Source organism: Panthera tigris, chromosome A1, assembly GCF_018350195.1.
Source record: "Panthera tigris isolate Pti1 chromosome A1, P.tigris_Pti1_mat1.1, whole genome shotgun sequence".
Taxonomy (NCBI): Eukaryota; Metazoa; Chordata; class Mammalia; order Carnivora; family Felidae; genus Panthera; species Panthera tigris.
Genome location: NC_056660.1, coordinates 124,873,472 through 124,888,290, shown reverse-complemented (window position 1 = coordinate 124,888,290; position 14,819 = coordinate 124,873,472).

The window sequence follows — 14,819 nt, the reverse complement described above, 5'->3', positions numbered from 1 at the left end:
CAGAAGATGGCAGGAGAGGTTGACTTCTTCCCCTCCCCTCCACCTTCCTCCCTTCTGATTCTTCCTCTCCCCTTCCCCACAACTGCCCCTTCCCCATGAGACGTCTAGCTAATCTGCCAGCACTCTTCTCAGTGATGCAAAATCTCCCTGTTATGTTCTGTTTTTATGCCCCTAAAATTCATATGCTGAAGCCCTAACCTCCAATTTGATGGTATTGGGGCGTGATTAGGTTTAGATGAGGTCATGAGGGTGGGGGCCCTGATGGGATTAGTGCCCTTACAAAAAGAGACAAGGCCCAAGCTCTCTCTCCCTCCCCCACACATGAAGTTACAGGTACAAGGCAGGCATAGAAAGAGGCTGTCTGCATGGCTAACATTAACAACTCAGGCAACAACAGATGTTGGCAAGGATGCGGAGAAAGAGGATCTCTTTTGCACTGCTGGTGGGAATGCAAACTGGTGCAGCCACTCTGGAAAACAGTATGGAGGTTCCGCAAAAAATTAAAAAGAGAGCTACCCTATGACCCAGCAATGACACTACTAGGTATTCATCCAAGGGATACAGGTGTGCTGTTTCGAAGGGGCACATGCACCCAAATGTTTATAACAGCACCATCAACAATCGCCAAGATATGCAAAGAGTCCAAATGTCCATGGATGGATGAATGGATAAAGAAGATGTGGTATATATATACACAATGGAGTATTACTCGGCAATCAAAAAGAATGAAATCTTGCCATTTGCAACTATGTGGATGGAACTAGAAGGTATTATGCTAAGCGAAATTAGTCAGACTAATTTTAAAAAGAAAATTTAAAGAAAAATTAAAAAAAAGAGGCTAACTGTAAGCCAAGAAGAGTGTTCTCAACAGAACCCACCCATGCTGGTACCCTGACCTTGGACATCTGGCCTCCAGAACTGTGAGAAATAAATGCCTGTGGTTTAAGCCACCTTGTCTGTGGTATTTTGTTATTGCAACTCTAGCTGACAAAGGGACCACCAAACCTCCTGGGAGAACAAAACCCAGGACACCTGGGTAGCTCAGTTGGCTCAGTCTGATGCTTGATTCCAGCACAGGTCATGATCTCACAGCTCATGGGTTTGAGCTCCACGTCAGGCTCTGTGCTGACAGTGTGGAGTTTGCCTCGGATCTCTGTCTCCCTCTCTCTCTGCCCCACCCTTGATCATATGCTCTCTCTCTCAAAATTAAATAAACATTAAAAAAAAAAAAGGAACAAAACCCTTAACTCCAAAACAGGAAATGGAGATGAATATGCCTTTGACGACATTCTCCTAGGTGACAAAGATTAGTAAAATGTCTCCCCTTTAATAAACTAAGCTACATTATTTTTTTTTATTTATTTTTTAATTTACATCCAAGTTAGCATATAATGCAACAATGATTTCAGGAGTAGATTCCTTAATGCCTTTTACCCATTTAGCCCATCCCCCCTCCCACAACCCCTCCAGGAACCCTCTATTTGTTCTCCATATTTAAGAGTCTCTTATGTTTTGTCCCCCTCCCTGTTTTTTATATTATTTTTGCTTCCGTTCCCTTGTGTTCATCTGCTTTGTGTCTTAAAGTCCTCATATGAGTGAAGTCATATGATTTTTGTCTTTCTCTGACTAATTTCACTAAGCATGATACCTTCTAGTTCCATCCACATAGTTGCAAATGGCAAGATTTCATTCTTTTTGATTGCCAAGTAATACTCCATTGTATGTATATATACCACATCTTCTTTATCCATTCATCCATTCATGGACATTTGGGCTCTTTCCATACTTTGGCTATGGTTGATGGTGCTGTTATAAACATTGGGGTGCATGTGCCCCTTTGAAACAGCATACCTGCATCCCTTGGAAAAAATACCTAGCTGCGCAACTGCTGGGTCATAGGGTAGTTCTAATTTTAATTTTTTGCGGAACCTCCATATTGTTTTCCAGAGTGGCTGCACCAGTGGCTGCTGGTGGAAACCCAGCAGTTGTTTTCCAGAGTGGCTGCTCCAGGAAACCCAGGCTGACCCTAAGACCTTGTAAATGCCTTCAGGATTTGCCTTTTAAGTTCCTGCTGTCAAGATTTCAAATCAAATTCAGCTACTCAGAAAAACCCAGAGAAGAATGAAGGGGAGTGTTGAGGGATTCCCATTTGAGAGTAGCCTACCATTGGTGGGAACCTAAGTGTGGACAATTAGAGGAAAATATAATGTTTTGATGGCTGAGGTGACAAGCTTTGCATTAAACGTCCCTGATGCCCATTTTACCCCTATAGCAGAGACTACAAGTTGTCCCCTATTCGATGAAACCATTCTCCTCTGGTTTCATTGAATAGAACCCCAGATATTTAGTTGGTATTTTAATGCCCAAGAACGAAACCACACTGGGGCACCTGGGTGGCTCAGTGGGTTAAGCAATGGACTTCGGTTCAGGTCATGATCTCACAGTTCGTGGGTTTGAGCCTCGCATTGGGCTCTGTGCTGACAGCTCAGAGCCTGGAGCCTGCTCAGTTTCTGTGTCTCTCTATCTGCCCCCCCCCCCACTTGCAGCCTGCCTCTCTCTCTCTCTCTCAAAAATAAATAAACATTAAAAAATTTAAAAAAAAGAAAGAAAGAAAGAAAGAAACCACATTACTCAGCCATTCTAAAGTTAGGGTATGTGCATGAAAGTTCCGACCAGTGAGATGTAAGCAAAAGTGTCTTTTGCAACTTCTGGGAAGTGTCCTTGTAGGAAAGGATCATGCCCTTATTCATCCTTTCTTTCCTCCTGGGTAGAATGTAGACATGATGGCAGAATAGTGGTTCCTGATGATGTCATGAACTGAAATTCTTAAATGTCTATTCTGTTTCTGCTATTTTATTCAGAGTTCTCTTTTACTCTCAGATGAACCAATTCTTAAGTGATATGAACCCCTTTTATACTATAACATGGTTCCAGCAATATGAGCTGAGTCACTCTTGTGTCCTCAAAAAGACAGAGTATCTTGACTATAAGAAAAAAAATCCCATCACTCAGGGGGATTTAGTACTTTTCTGGGCATGGCTGGGTCTCCTAGCAGAGAATAAATGGAGGGAGAAAGGGAAGTAAGGAACAGAGCATCAAGGTCCTACCCTTTCTTCTGTAGGGGACTATGCTTGGCCTTTATGTTGCCATAAATACTTCCAGAAAGAACTTCAATAACCCCGCTAAGCTCTTACCAGTACTCTTTCTGCTTGCAGCTGGGAATTCTAAACTGTATTTCTCTTACTGCAATTCAGACAAGTCTCTCCTCTTCATTTGTAGTGAAAAAATACAAACAGATACCGCCTGCTACAAACAACCCTTCAGTATAAAATCTTGTATGCATCCATTAGACAAAAATCTTATTTGAGGGCATACTATGTGCAAGTAGCTGTGGTAGGCTTGGGACAGAATAAAATCTTCCTGAAAGCTGTTTTTAATTTGTGTACTTGTCTTCAAAAGCCAAACCACTGACTCCAGGCAACAGGCCAATTATTTCAAAGAACAGCTTGGGCCTTGACCTTGAAAACATTATTCAAGGGATTCACCCTACTGAAAATCAGAAAAATGGTTTGGTTTGGTTACTACATGATTACCTCCCTTATGCTTCCCCTGAGACTCTTTTTTTTTAATTTTTTTTTTTATGTTTATTCATTTTTGAGAGACAGAGAGAGGGAGAGCAAGAGCATGTGAGCATGAGTGGGGGAGGGCCAGAAAGAGGGAGACAGAATCTGAAGGAGGCTCCAGGCTCTGAGCTGTCAGCACAGAGCCTGACACGGGGCTAAACTCACAGACCTCGAGATCATGACTTAAACCTAAGTCAGACACTTAATGGACTGAGCCACTCAGGTACCCCTCCCCTCAGACTCTTAAATGACTTTTCATGACACTCATATAAATAACCCTTTCGATGATATGGGAGAAGTTCTCTAACTACACCTAAGTTTTCTCTCTCCTTGCCTCTCTCTCTTTCCCTCCCTTCCTGCACCCCAGTCTCTTTGCTCTGTAAGGAGACGTGATAAAGAACCACATGCATTTCCTAGCACAAAACAAGTCTTACCTAAATCTGACTTCTTTAGTTTTATGCTTTATATTCTATAGTCTACCTCTTGCACCATACCATTTAGCAAATATTTGTATGAGCAGAAATCATAACTATTTTGTTACTTTTACATTTCTAATATTACTACCAATTACCAATTATACACATTGGTCTTCAGGAGGTTTGTCTAGAAGGCACCATAGTCAAAATACGAAGCAATCAGATAATGTATATTTATCATTACAATGTGTTCCTGTGGCTACATTTGAATGTGGAAGTGCCTCTTCTGAAACTGTTGTAAGAAACCACTTGACTAAGTTGGACCAAGAAGCCATGAGGATCTGCACCAGAAGCTACTGGAAGGCTGGCTGGCTTTCCCAAGGCTGTGGTTTGGGTTGAAAGGAAGAAATCAGACTGACACCCTGTTAATGGGGTGTGAAAATGGGATGCTTGGACTAACCAGAAGGCAACCTCCTTCCCAGACACAAGCAAATGCAACTGCCTTTTTCACAGCTCACCTCACTACTTCCCTGGCAGCTAATGAAATCATGTAATTTAAAAGGGCTTTTCCAGAACCACTAGGTAAAGCTGCTATGGAGCATTCACATGATGATAAGAAATAACACTCACTAAGTGGGGCATCATGCATTCAGGGAACAAGGAGTCCAAATCGTCCCAGGGCCAAGCCTTTTTTGGAGTGCCAGGGCTGGGGCAGAGCAACTTTTGTACCTTAAACTTGACCCACTCACCATACTATACAACCTGGGCCAGACACAAGCCAGTAGTATAAGAAGTCTCTGTGTGAAGCCTGAAGGCAGAACTTGAGGACATATCCCAGTATCTAAAAGGAAACAACCGGGGTTAATTTCTAAAGGCTGGCCTTTGTATAAATGCTTTAGACACACTTAATGGCATGTTCACTGAGAAGAAATTTTCTTACTCATTTTTCACAATTCTGCAGTTACAGGCATAGAAAGAAACAGGGCTTTTTCCATTCATCTGGTTTGATGTACTATTTTTTCTTATCCATTTCTCTCAACATCCTGCTGGGCCTACGCTGCTAAGAAAGCCTCTTACATACTTGGGGTTTGTGGGGAAAGCAGGACACCGGGAAAGGAGGATGTAGGGAAGCTCTTGATGAATTTGAACAGGAAATGTCTTTAACAAATGAAGCCTCTCTTCCCTTGCCTAATTCTGAAATGCCTCTGGCTTGAAAGCTCCCCATATGCTCGTTATTTATGTATACCACGCAAATTCTAAACAAAGAGCTCCATTCTTGGTCCCCCCCCCACACACCCTCAAGCAGCAAGGAAATTTTCCACCAGAGAGATATAGGGGTATCCGGAACATAACGAAACCAAGAGTCACTGCACAAAACGTTATTGGCAAAAGCCACATCTAGGGTTGTGTGGACAACACGGAGTCGATTATCCCTGCAGTGATGAATTTGTGTGTTTGCTTCTGGGAAGTCCAAACCTTCAAGTGGTCCCTGTATTAATTTTCCAGAGCTGCTGTGACAAAGTATCACAGACCGGGTGGCTTTAACAACCGGAATGTACTGTCTCACGGTTGTGGAGGCTGGAAATCTGAGATCAAGGTGCCAGCAGGTCTGGTTCCTTCTAAGGACCATGAGGGATTTCTATGGCCTCATCTAGTTCCTGGTGATTTGCTGGCAATCTTCTGTACTTCCTGCTTATAGAAACATCACACTGATCTCTGCCTTCTTTGTTCACAAAGCATTCTCCCTGTTGTCTTTGTTTGTCTCCAAATATCCCCTTTTTATAAGGACATGAGTCATACTGATGGGGCACCTGGGTTGCTCAGTCATTTAAGCTCAGGTCATCATCTCACAGTTCATGAGTTCGAACCCCACATCGGGCTTTGTGCTGACAGCTCAGAGCCTGGAGCCTGCTTTGGATTCTGTGTCTTCCTCTCTCTCTGCCCCTCCCCCTGCTTGCACTCTGTCTCTCTGTCTCTCTCTCTTTCTCAAAAATAAATAAATATTTTTAAAACATTTTTTTAAATAATAAATAAGGACATGAGTCATACTGAATTAGGACTTACCCTAATGACCTTCTCCTAACTAATTATATTTACAAAGACCATTGTCCAAATAGGGTCATAGTCACAGGTACTGGGGACTTCAACACACAAATTTGGGGGGACACAATTCAACCCATAATAAGGCCTGATATGAAGCATCCTGACAATGAAGCTGAAAAATCAGCCCTGGGAACAGTTAGTGGGATGATTATGTTGTTAGCCTTTCAGAAAAACCATGGCCTTCCTGGGGCTTGGAGAGCACATTTATGGGCTCCAAAAGTCCTTCAGGGAGAGCTAACCTCTGAAAAGTTCTCTTTAAGAATAAGGAAGTGGACAATTCAAGAGGAGCAGTTAGGTCTGAGCCCTCTGCTCTCAGAGGGCCAGTCCTTTCTCTCCTCAAGGAGATGGATAAAAATCAAGCTAAATCTGAGGGAGCAGTGGGTGTGCCAGGCACTAGGCTTCCCCTACTCAAAACCAGCCTTTCTTCCCCCAAATTCAAGGCAGATGGGGAATAGTCACCCTTTGGTTACCAGTCTTAATTCCACTCTGCTCTCCTCGAAATAATTAATTCCTTCCTGGCTCCTTCCCTACTCTCTTCAACCTCAAATACCAAGAATATTGTCCATAGGAAATTCAAAGGAAAAACATAAAGTGGGAAGTAACAATTTTACAGGCAGCAACGTGTATGATTTTTACCAATCTCTCTCTATAGAGCCGTGTCCATGTTAGCCCGCACACAGGCACTTGAGACTTGCAAATTTTTTCATGCTGTTTTGGTTGAACTTTCTCAGGATTCAAGAGAGCAGGCAAGCTATTTGTATACAATTGTTTTCCAAGTCATTTTGTTTGTTTTTTTCCTTCAAAGCCATCTGTGCCCTCCCTGTTACACAGGGGAATAGGAGGGCTCTAGAGAAAGAAGGTGTCAGAGAACCAGGCTGGGATGGAAGTGCCAGCCTGCTCCTTGCTATGCTCAGCTGGCCTTGGTTCAAGCAGTCCCTGACCCGCCTTCACATCTAAGGAGAGAGCACTAAAACAGAAGCTCCAGTGCACCCGCACAGCTTACAGTTGATGGGCTTCACTGTAGGGTAATCAAGCAGAACTTTACTGTTTCAGTGAGAGACCCCCAAATGTCCATAATTGTAGACCACTGGTCTTCACCCCTCCTCCTAGGGGAAGTGAGCCTGAGATGAAGGACTCCAGGGGCCCAGAGGAGGAAGAAGCTAAAGCCCTCACTGTTTAGCAGGTTGTGATAGGAGAAGTGGGCATTAACACTCTTCCACGGGGGTGCCTGGGTGGCTCAGTTGGTTAAGCGTCTGACTCTTGACTTCGCCTCAGGTCATGATCTTGCTGTTCTTGGAGTTTGAGCCCCACATCAGTGCGGACCCTGCTTGGGATTCTCTCTCTCTCCCTCTCTCTCTGCCCCTCCTCCACTCGCTCATATGCTTGCTCACTCTCTTCTCTCAAAATAAATAAAGAAACTTTAGGGGGGAAAAAAAACTCTTCCATACAGGCTGCAAATACCCCTTCCCAATTCCCTTTTCTCCACTGAATAAGTCACCTGTTGTAGTCTCTCTCATCACAGTTGACTGTGAGGACAGCCATATCCCACAGCTGGTGTGAGCTGCTGGTTCTGCCCCCTTGACCCACGTCTTGTCACCTCCTGCCTGAATTGCCATAAACAGCTCCATGCCAGAGGTCCTACAGAGTTTGTCCTCTGATATTCAGCTCCCAGCTTCACCCAATTTGCAGTTAGTTCAACATCACACCTACCCAGTGGATGGAAAGGCAGATATCTGTCCCTTGCTGGTCTGATAAAAACCACCTCCCACTTTTTCCAGGATGTCTGGCACCCTTAGCAGGGCAGGCCTAAGAGGGTGGAGGCTTCTACAATCAGTTAAAATCAGACCTGCAGAAGTGGGCTATTTGGTAAATTCAGGTTAACTTTTAGGATACCTGCACCCCATAACGATTTAGCTCCAGACTCCAAGTCTGCTTGCAGTCTAATGCCTGAATTTAGAGCTTCCAGTTTAAGATGTCAAATGTCATTTTATTTACTTAGTAAGTACAGTATTCACCATTCGTCTGGAGCTGTTCTGGGTGCTTTACAAATACTGTCATTTAAACCAGCATAACCACATGAAGTAGGTACAGGTATTTTCATCCTTATTTTGCAAGGGAGGAAAATGATATGCAAAAACACACTCAGCTAGTAGTAGCAGAGCCAAGATTCAAACCTGCAGATTCTAATCTACAGCCTGGACTCCTAACCACTGCACTGAGGACCAACTATAACTCTAATATGTCAAATGGAGCAAAAGACAGGAGGAAATAATAGAAAGGGCATAAGTGAAATGAGCCCCTGGAAGTGAACTCACTTGTGTTTCCCTGTGAGGCATTTACCTACCACACTTGAACTTGAGCTTTCTCTAGTTCAACCAGATTGGCCAGATTTAGACCAAAGTCTGTCCATTTTGGCATGGAAATATACTTACAACAAAAAGGGATGCCTCTGCTCTTAAGTAGGGTGGCACTGGACCTCTAAGGGATGCTGAGCTACATGGCATTTCTTTTCGGTATTGAGAGTTTTTTCCCTGCTCTCCTCTAAGTGGGAATTCTAATGTGGCAAAGATGAAAAAGTCTTGTACGATTTTTATTACATGGTATTTTCTCCACCTATGGGGAGAAAAATAATATACAAAACTTTCCTATTTCATTTTCAACTCAATCACTGACTCACTGATTCTCAGCTGTAATGGGAAACACCAGGGGTCATTTCCATTCCCACCCCCCAGTCAGAGCAAAGCCATGAGACTTGATTCTTCCACTTTTAAATTGGCTCTTTGCTGTCAGGGAAGGAGGCTATTATCGATAAGTTCATCATTTGCTTGGGAAAAAAGCCCTCCAAAGTGCTCCTCAGAATTTGGCAAATCCAGATTACAGCATCTGTCAGATGTGCCCACACATTTGTTGCTTCTCAACAAATGGAAGAACCCTCGTGTTTACTGCTGCTGACTAAATTAAACTTAACAACCTAGTTTATTCTAGCAGGTTCCTGGTAAACAGCACTGCAGCTGAAAAGACTTATCCTGTTTACGTTAGCATGAAATATTCTGGGTTGGGGCTCCCAGAGCAGGGCAGAGGCTGTGTTCCCTGAATGTCAGCTGTTTGAAGGGCTTTGTGTTTAGATAAATGGTGTTTAGGTAAGAAAGCCTCTGTTGATGTGATCTTTTGTATCAACTTTGAGCATTTGACGTAGATGGACGTTGTTCTATTTCAGTATATGCCAGATCTCAGAGAGGAGAATCATCAGTATGTGTAATGATTGGAAGTTCTCTGTTGACTGAACTTACATACACAGTGTGACCTTCTTGAATTTCTGCCTCTGTGGTAGGGTTTCTCAACCTCAGCCCTATTAACCTGTGGACTAGATATTCTTTTTGGGAGGCGGTGGGGGGCTGTCCCGTGAATTGTAGGATGTTTAACAGCATCCCTGGCCTCTACCCGCTAGATGCTAACAGCACACCACCACACCCCAAGTTGTGACAATCAAAAATGCCTACAGGGGCACCTGGGTGGCTCAGTCAGTTGAGCGTCCGATTTCGGCTCAGATCATGATCTTGCAGTCCGTGAGTTTGAGCCCCGGGTCGCACTCTGTGCTGGCAGCTCGGAGCCTGGAGCCTGCTTCCGATGCTGTGTCTCCCTCTCTCTGCCCCTTCCCAGCTCATGCTCTGCCTCTCTCTCTCAAAAACAAATAAACATTTTAAAAAGTTTTTTTAACAAAAAAAATTTTTAATTAAAAAAAATGCCTACAGACGATGCCAAATATCCCATGGAGGAGGGCAGAATCATGACCCACCTAACTTGAGACCACCACTCAAAGTGAAAAAGGAAGGTGTTTTTTTTTTTGTTCTGTTTTGTTTTGTTTTTTTACAAAAGCCAGCAAGGGCAGAGACCATTTGTAGAACATTCGGCGACTCTCAGAGCATCCTCAGATAGGTCTCCTCCATCCATCATCCACACCCACAGGGCATTCTTACTGGTTCTGCTTATTGAAACTTGGAAACACAAATACTTAAATCACTTTAAGAAACATGACCTGAAAAATAAAAATTATCCTATAGCTATTAAGTGCCCTCTATGTGCCTGGCCAATGTGGTCAACTCTCTGGATTCTTTAAAATTGTTCATTCAGCCTGAAAAAGGAAGGACATTCTGACACCTATGATAACATGGATGACCCTTGAGGACATTATGCTAAATGAAATAAGCCAGAAACAAAAGGACAAATACTGTATGAGTCCACTCATATGAAATATCTAAAATAGTCAAATTCACAGAGACAGAAAATAGAATGGTGGCTGCCAGGGGCTGAGGGAAGGGAGATGTGGGAGGTTGTTGTTTAATTGGTACAGTATTTCAGTTTTGCAAGATGAACGTTTCTGGAGCTTGGCTGTATGACAGTGTGAAGGTACTTAGTTCTACTAAAATATACATTTAGAAATGGTTAAGATGATAAATTTTGTATTATATGGATTTTACCACAACAAAAATTAAAATAATAATAATGAAAAGCAACAATAAACAAGGGGTGAAAAAATTTCTGTTGCTAACTATCAATTGTCTTCTAACAGGGCCAGAACAGCTGCACTAGAATTCTGTAGACACTCAGGCATGGCATCCTTCACACTCCTAAGTCTGAACCTGATAACTGGCTCAGGTCAGCCAACATCCTAACACAGGATCTGAAAACTTCTCTTTATCAATTTTAACCTACTTCTCCAATGAATCTTTTTGGGATACTTTAAAATATGTACCTTTGAAACCATGTCCTTTCTGTATTTTGGCCAAATTCTGGGGGAAGTGCTAATGAACGGAACAACTAAAAGCCTGGAGGTTGAGGGAGCCGGAATCGATAGTTGCAAATTCCTAATCTGGCCCCAAAGAATCAGCAGTTGAAGAAATGTGAAGCTATATTGACACACACACACACACACACACACACACACACACACACACACCCTCCAGGCATATTCCATCCTGCACAGTAACAGGGCAGGATTGATGCCTTGGGTTGGGAGGAATGGGGCCACAGAAAGAGAGAGAAAGGGCAATGACTGAATTCAAGGCCATGGGAGTCTGGTCCCTCCAAAAACTATCTGTAATGGCCAAGAAATCACTCTCAGCCTCAAAATTCATGACTGATGGCCATCTGCAGCTTTCTGTTCTCAGCTAAGCAAGAACAAATGTGGAAAACAACACAACATTCAGATGCTCTTTTGTGGTTTGCAAAACAATTGCCCAAATTTTACACTAATTTCTTTTTGTGGGGACATTCCCTGGGAGCAGAGAGCAGTTTGCTGGCAATCTGCTTATGGGGTCCTGATTGCTGTCAGTGAATATTATTTATTTTATTGAGTCCTGAAATATTTCAGTGAATATCTGCTGCCTTTAGCTTGCCTTCCTTACCATTTCAGCTTCCTTTGGCTAGTACCACTTTTATGACAGTTTTTTTTTTTTTCTGTTCAATGACATTCTGTATCCCCTCTCAATTTACAGTAATATTTCCAAACCATGCTCCAATAAATTATATGTATGATAGAGATATGTAGGAGGCAATATTTTTCTTCTAAATATACAAAAATTAGAAAAATGCTAGGCACATGTGTGTAGCTTTATTATTTCTCTGATTCTAAAATGAAATTTTTTTTCACATTTTAAAGTTTCTAGAATCAACGCAATCAGTAATTGATGTGGCAGATTTTTTTCCTAAAAAGCAATTATTTTTCTTTAACGTTTATTTATTTATTTTGAGAGAGAGAGAATGCAAGCATGCAAGTGTGTGCGAGCGGGGAAGGGGCAGAGAGAGAGGGGGGTGGAGAGAGAGAATCCCAAGAAGTCTATGTAAGCATAGAGCCAGACTCAGGACTTGATGAGGGCTCGAACTCACCAACAGTGAGATCGTGACCTGAGGCAAAATCAAGAGTCAGACACTAAACTGACTGAGCCACCCAGGTGCCCCCTAAAAAGCTATTATTAAATCAATGGTGCAACCACTGGTGTCTCAAAGCAATGAAATACTATATGAGAGATTACCTCACCTAACCCACAGACAGCTGGGACACTAGGTACCAGGCATTTTTCTAAATGGTGAGCTCGCAGAGCACTTCTTGGTGTTGTGAGCAGGGCAAACCATATCTCCAAGGCAGGTTGTCTACCAACAGTCATCTCATAAATGATGGCTGGTCTAGGATATGGATTGATATTTTTTATTTTATTGGGTACTGAACATCTATACCTCACACACATTCTCCCCACAATGCTATTTCTAAAAGAAAGATACTTTGCATAAAAAGTAGACAGGTTTGTAGCTCTCAAAGTGTGTCCAAATAAAACATGCAAAAGTTTGGAATTCTCCAAAGTAAAAATGAAAAATTTCTGTCTTGAGTTTCTAAGAAACTGAGAAAGAGGTTGTCCAATACAAAGCAATTAATGAATTTTAAAGCAATCTAATTCATATTGACTTGAATATTAGAAAATGTATAGGTGATATTCATCTTCATTCTGCTACAACATTCCTAATGCAAAATGAAATTTCCAAATTAGACTGTAATTTTAAAATGTATAAGAATGGGGGGGGTGCCTAGGTGGCTCAGTCAGTTGAATGTCCAACTCTTGGTTTCAGCACAGGTCATGAGCTCATAGTTCATGGGATCTAGCCCTGCATCAGGCTCTGCACTCAATGCATAGCCCGCTTGGGATTCTCTCTCTCCCTCTCTCTCTGCCCCTCCCCTGCTCACACTGTTGCTCTCTGTCTCTCAAAACAAATAAATAAATACACATTACAAATATAAATATATATATACACCCATATAAAATATATATCCATATATATATACACATATATATACATAATATATATACATATATATGGATATATATTATATTATATATATGGATATATATATATATGGATGGGTTCTAAACTGCTTTTGATGTGGGAGTCTGACTCAGAAATATCATTGTAAAATTTAGCAGACATAGAAAAATTATTTAAAACACTGCTTTCAGAGCACCTGGTGGCTCAGTCAGTTAGTCGTCTGACTTTGGCTCAGGTCATGATCTCACAGCTGGTGAGTTCAAGCCCCACATCAGGTTCTGAGCTGTCAGCCTGCTTTGGATTCTGTGTCTCCCTCTCTCTCTGCCTTTCCCCCACTTGCATTCTGTCTCACTCTATCTCTCTCTCTTTCTCAAATATAATTAAACATTTTTTAAAAAAATTTTAAAACACTGCTTTCATATATATTCAGTGCAATCCCTATCAAAATTCCGATGGCATTTTTCATAGAAATAGAACAAATAATCCTAAAATTTGTATGGAACCACAAAGGATCCCAAATAGCCAAATCAATCTTGAGAAACAAGAACTAAGCTAAAGGCATCACACCCCTTGATTTTCAACTATACTACAAAGCTATAGTCATTAAAACTGTATGGTATAGGCACAGACATGTAGATCAATAGAACAGAATAGAGACCCCAAAAATAATCTCACACTTACATGATCAATTGATTTACAACAAAGAGCCAAGAATATACAATGGGGAAAGGACAGTCTTTTCAATAATTGGGAAAACTAGACTACCACATGAAAAAGAATGAAACTAGACCACTTTCTTACACCATACGCAAAAATCAATTCAAATGGATTAAAGACTTGAATGTAAGACCTAAAACCATAAAATTCCTAGAAGAAAATCCAGGATGTAAGCTCCTTAACATAGGTTTGGGCCAAGATTATTTTTTGGATTTGGTACCAAAAGCAAAGGAACAAAATCAAAAGTAAACAAGGAACTACATCAAACTAAAAAGTTTCTGCCAGAAAAAGTAATCATTAACAAAATGAAAAATTCAACCTACTTTTATTTGGAAAGAGCGAGAACGAGAGAGCATGCCTATGGAGGGGGAGGGGCAGAGGGAGAGAGAGAATCCCAAGCAGGCTCCACGCTCAGCACGGCATCTGAGAGGGCTCAATCTTATGAACCATGAGATCATGGCCAGAGCTGAAATCAAGAGTCAGATGCTTACCCAGATGCCCCTATTTTTTATTCTTAACAAAATTTTCACTTATCTAATTTTGTCCCATTAATATTATTTTAAAAATTTAATAAAATTTATTTCTTGCAGCAATTAATTCATAGTGATTCCATATTTGCTATATACTGTAATTTACATGCAAATTTCATTTAATAAGTTCTTTTGGTGCTTTTTCAATTCACTATAATTTGTAGAGTATCATTTGTTTAAATGAGTTCAGACACCCTGCCCTAATGTGAATTCAAGAGTCTCCTACTGATAGTACCAGCAACCTCAAAATTTACATTTATTCCCTAATACCAAGCATAGGAAAGGGTCATCCTGGTAGCAAGATGTTGGGGGCACCCAAATATACTTGAGGACTTCACTGTTGTAAACAAGTAGAAGCCATATGATACCAGATACCAAAATCCTGAAAAGGTAAGGTAAGTTAAAACCTTAACAAGAACATTTTTTAATAGAAGAGGAATATCGTATTAATATGCTGCCTTTCAATCTCTCATGGCAGGTCAGTGGTTTATGATAGGACATGAGGTGTTCTGATGATGTTGAGTAGTAGATTGAGGAGCATAATTGGAAAGGGGTTTGAGAAAGGTGTTATAATTCAGAAAGTAGATTCTCCCACATAAACTCTGGTCAAGCTT